Below are 5,521 nucleotides of genomic sequence, written 5' to 3' on the forward strand. Positions count from 1 at the left end.
CTCTAGAAACATTTTTCTCTCACTATAAAATTTCTCCCTTTATCTCTCTAGATCCTCCCGCATTCCCTACTTCGAATCCCAAAAAAATTGCATTGAAATATCATTTCTTATCCTCTCAAAGCACTTATTTTTTGTCTTCTAGCCGCCATCGTGCGGTGCGGTGCGGCGCCGTGCAGTGCCAGTGCGGCAGAGACCGCCCTCTGCCCGCCGGTCCGCGCGCAGCCAGTGCACAAGACCGCAGGGCACAGGGTTGTCCTGTGCAGGACTTGGCCAAATTCGGCTAAGTCCTGGCCATTGGGTTAAGCCCAATAAGCTTAAGCCCAATTTGGCTGTCTTGACTTAGCCAAATTAGGCTAACCTTAGTGGGCTGACCCACTAAGGAGGCCAGCCCTCTACGGGCCAATCCAGGCCCGCCAGCCCATTCTGCCGCTCCGCCGCCGCCACCGCCGCTCCTCCGCCACCGCTGCCGCCGCCACCGCCGCCGCTCCGGCTATCGCAGGAGTAGGTAAATTTCATATTTTTCATATTTAAAATTAATTAAAAAATAAAAAAAATCAGAAAAATCGGAAAAAATTGTTTTCTACGTTAAAATAATCCGAAAAAATTTGGGAAAAAATCTAGAAAATTAATATAAGCTATTTAAAGTCATTTTAACACCTAAAACATTTCAAAAAAAATCTCTATTTCTCATTTTTAATGCTTATAGTTGTGTTTTCTTATGTGAATTAATCCCAGAAAATTCTAAAAATATTTATTTCTGATTAATTTGCTAAGATAAAATAGAAAAATTAGTTTAGAAATTTGAATTTTTTTTCTCCTTGTACTTTGGCTTAATTAAAAACATAGGGAATTCTGAAAATTACCAACAAATCTAGAAACATCTCTTAATCTAAAAAAAAAAAATAGTATTTTTCACGTTTAAAATCATTTTCTTCATCCCAAGCTTGAGAAAGAATTCTGAAATTAAATTTCTGCCTCTCCGTGGATCGACCCCTTACTTGCCCTATATTAATTATAGAGTATTTAAGTGGAAATTTTCATAAATATTGTTGGTTAAGTCTGAATCAAAACAACGACATAAAACCCCTTAAATTTGGACTTATCACCGCCAACGCGCACTAGCTGTGCTGCGTCCAAGCGCCACCGCGCTGTGTGTCAGCCACATCGCAAGCACCTGAGTGCTGGCAACGCTTCCAACATTGTATGCTATTCGCGTCACATTGACTTCACCAACGCCGCCAGTGTGTGCCCTAACCATGCCGTGCCCCAACGCCATCCACGCCACCAGTGCCCAAGGGCAGTCAACAACTCTAGTGTCATGCGCCAGCCACGCCACACCTGAGTGCCATCAATGCCCCGTCCTAGCCGTACCATACTCGAGCGTCACTTGCTATACCCCGCCAAGCACTGTCAACTCCACGTGCCAGCTATTGGGTTCTAGAGGCTTTGACATGGATGAAAAAAATCAAACATTCCGCAGTGTAAGACTTGAACAAAATCACGACAACATTGATAAAATCATAAAACGAAGTACCATTACATGGATCACATCTGTGATTTTTTGGATCCTAGAGCAAGCCGAGACGAGCTACTCAAATGTGCAGCCTATAGATGTATCCACACAAACCTCGGCACATTGGATCTCGTCCTCATTGGCGAGCCCCGTTTTACCTCCATCATTGTCGTTAGACCATCACGATCGCATTTGTCATGGAGAGGGTGTGTGGGGAGAAGGTAGAAGAAGACAAAGCCTTCGTGAACAATTGTAGCCTTTATGAATTTCATTCAGGGCCTTCCCCTATTTATACTTAGTTGGTATTTTTCATAAAACCCCCAAAGTTAAGTATGTCTTTCGACATGAAAAACACCATTTGTGTGTGACCCTCTAGGCCCATGTATCAATCTAGTTAACAACTCTAGACGGCCAATAACCTTTATTTGCCTTCAAAAATGAATTAATGATATCATCATATGGACTAATTAATGTCGGATCAATTTAACAGAATTGATAGGTCGAGTCTCCAACACGTGAGATGCCAAGCTACACCTCGTGTTCTAGAAGATACAATGGAGTGTGTATCGACTCACTTCAGGGAACCTGCTCTTGGATGACTTACGGTGTGGACAACTATCAAAAACTAATCGGACGTCAAAGTTAAAACGGATGCATTCGGAAATCATCGGAGAAATCTTCTCCAATATTTCACTGCCTTGGTCAAGGATTTCATTGAATCATCTTCCTTGAGCTATCAACTCTTATACCAAAGGTGGACGATCCTATCTTGACCACTCAGTCGTCTTCATGAACTTCTTGATGGACTTGAACTAAGACCGGTGAGAATCCCATGATTAGAAACTAGTTGACCATACTCAAAGTAGATCTCTATAGATTACAACCATCGGTTGTTACTTCCACACACTTCAGATTCTAAACCTACCAGGTTTTATCATCTCCCCCCCTTCATTTATAGTAGCTGTGTTTCTTTCAGTGCTGCATTCCTATGTGTTTCTCTGCCTAGATTCTCACGACTTTGATAGGAATAGTGTTGTGATATGAAATAGTTCTCTTATGGTAGAGGACATGGACACCTTTGGGTACTTCATGCACTTCTCCACTTAGACTGTCTAGCTAGTCCGAAGGAACATTTGGAGTTTGACTGTGACTAGTCAACTCCCAAAACTTTAGCTGGTTTCTGAAATAAACCAAGAGCTGTCTAGTTTTCATCATTGATTTGTAAAACTTTCGTTGCATCGTATGCATTGATCCATTTATTCAGTATCAAAATTGGGTTGTAACACAAGCCGAGCAATCCCATCAGACTTGTGTTACATCAAATCCTATAATAGGCCAATACATAAGTACTCTTCTAATTTTGATTGTATGATCTTTGTAAAGAAGATGAGGTTGGCTGATTTATTTTTATTTTCTTTATTTTGGATACTCGTGATTGGTCATAGATGTTGATATGGAGATTGGGTCCATAAGGGTGTTTCATGAAAACCTTATTTTTATGACAACTAAGTTGACTCATCACCTGATAGATAGGCTGACATAAAGCACTAGTGCACCACTCCACAGAATACAACAGCTGTGATTCAGCCACAAACATTGGTCAATATCTGAGGGAGATAGGACTAGTGGCCCATCCATCCATCTTCAACCCTGCCTGTCGCTCTATGTTATCCGTACCTTGGATTCTAGGGTGGGGGAGGGGAGGAGGTGGGTTGCTAGACTAAGCCTATGGCCTTTTGATGTAATACGGAACGGCCAGGATCGACGGCTCGTATTACGTCACAGTGATGCACGATGTGTGTCCAGTTAAAATTAAAGAAGGAAACAAATTGCACGTTTTGAAGAAAATCCCAAGAGCGGAAGGACGGGCCGAGGGAGGGGCGACGTTCCAGCACAACCACGGGAACGACTAGGTCAGGAGTCGACTCTGAATGACCCGCTGAATCTCACGAGCTAGCACGACGTGAGGGGCACGTTACTGCCCACAGGAGTTCACCAACAACGGCTATGATCCAGTCGTTAATCTCAAGGAAATCCTATCTCTCGACGAAGGGTGGCTATCCTAGCTGAATTTCTTATCGACAAATAGCGGCCAGGAAATCGATAGCGGGCGACAGTACTGTAAGAGGCAATAATACTGTAAAACAGTGGGGTTAACGAAATGGAACCTGGGATTGCCCCCGAGGACGAGCAGTGTCAAGAATATCCACGTCCGGTGCAAGAACAACAGCCGAATAAGCTGGGGATGACAGTCCAAAGGGACTCGGCGATTGGTGCGCGTGAGCGCTGGGATGGCCTTCGAGGACGAGCAGGGTCAAGAATATCCACGTCCGGTGCAAGAACAACAGCCGAGTGAGCTGGGGATGACAGTCCAATAAAGGCTCGGCGATTGGCGCGCGTGAGCGCTAAGAAGCAGTCGACACGGGCGGAAGTGAGGACGGGGAGCGCCCGTCCACGTCGGGCAGGAGGCAGCGCCGGCAGGTGGGGCCTTTAGGAACGGCGCAGACACGCAAGAACCCCGTGGGCGGCGTTCGGTGGGCGGAGGGCGCAGAACGTGGTACAGGCGGCCGACCAGGTGGATGAGACCCAGCGAGAAAGGGGGGGGCAAAATCCGGCGATTACAGATCACGTCCGAGAGGAAAACGAAGGGGAGACCCGCGGGCAGCCATGGGCGAGGCGAGTGGAGAGGGCCGCAGGTGTCCCGGAACGCTGACCCCAGGGAGGACCGAAGGAGCACGGGCGACAGCCGTTGGTCCCATGACGGTGCTGGGGCAACGATCGGCGGGGCAACGGGTGCCAAGCGCAACGAGAGCGCCGAAGTGGAGGCCGCAAGGCTCGATGCAGCGAATGTGCGGCCGCGGACTCCGCAGAGGCGGACGATTTCAGATCCGCGGTGATTTTCCGAGCGCCGATCAACGGAGCCGCCAAGGATCCGCGAGGGGAATCAAGGAACCGCGGGGCTGACCGTAGCGGAAGAAGATGGCGAGCTCCTGGGAGTCGAACGGCCTTCTATCCTGGCTCCTTGGCCAAGGTAGAAGACGATTACACTGCTATAATTGACTACGTCCGACAGAAGAAAAACTCAACGTAAAACAAAACATCTCAATTCCTTTTTCAAAATGGTCTCGTCAGGCCCTTGGGCATGCCTTCCCCTTATATAGGGGGGAGGGGTGCCAAGAAGCCATAAAGGGAGGAGGGATCCGTCTCCTGACGTGGCCCTCCTCTTACACGTAACAAAAGGACGGAACGTAAAAGAGAGAGGACGAGGCCTAACACATGGCCGGGTCCGAACGTTTATCACAACAACCAAAACAGGAAAATAATAAAGGACTTACGACGAGTATTTAAAGTCGGGGTTGCGGGCGTCGGCACGGGCGGCTCGGAGAGGTCGAACGTGTCCCATGGCGGTGTCGTCGCGATGGTCCCCCATCATCCTCCCAGGGCGGGAAGAGCTCGGCTCTGTCGAGCTGGCCTCCCTGACGTCGTCGATGGGCTGGAGCAGGTCGGGTCGGTGTCGCCGTAGGTCATCCTCCGTGATCCACGTGTCGTCCGATGTCGAGCGCCCCTGCCAGTGCACCAGGAATGTGCGCTCCACTCGATCCCCTACAGCGTTAATTACCTCCTGCAGTACTGTTTCTATCTTTTCCTGCCGCATACAGGTGGGTAGTGGAAAAGGAGTCTATGTACTCTCACTCACTTCACTAAAAAGTTTCAAGTGGCTGTGAGGCTCTTCAATGGGTGGCGAAGGATGATATCGAACTAAATCACAGACATTGAAAGTAGAACTAATTCCCCAGCTAGGGGGAATACTCACGACATATGCGTTGTCGTTGATCCGTTGGGCTACTCTGAAAGGCCCGGCACTACGAGCATGAAGCTTTGTAGCGATCCCTGGAGAGTGTCTCTCAGGCCTCAATCTCACCATCACTATATCGCCCTCTGAGAATATACTGGACCTACGTCCCTTGTCGGCGGCAGCCTTGTATTGCTCATTGAGGGATGATATGC

General features: G+C 47.9%; 1 long non-coding RNA gene across 1 annotated transcript; it reads right to left on the reverse strand.

Annotated features, from left to right (window-relative positions):
- Window positions 1-1,022: 1,022 nt before the first annotated feature.
- Window positions 1,023-4,606, reverse strand: LOC144707788 (uncharacterized). The gene is made up of 2 exons (XR_013582544.1): window positions 3,682-4,606; window positions 1,023-1,444 (listed from the first exon to the last, which is right to left on the reverse strand). It is a non-coding gene; the product is annotated as an uncharacterized LOC144707788 (long non-coding RNA).
- Between the last annotated feature and the right edge of the window lie 915 nt (window positions 4,607-5,521).

The sequence above is a fragment of the Wolffia australiana genome, chromosome 9 (genome assembly GCF_029677425.1).
Source record: "Wolffia australiana isolate 7733 chromosome 9, ASM2967742v1".
Classification (NCBI taxonomy): Eukaryota; Viridiplantae; Streptophyta; class Magnoliopsida; order Alismatales; family Araceae; genus Wolffia; species Wolffia australiana.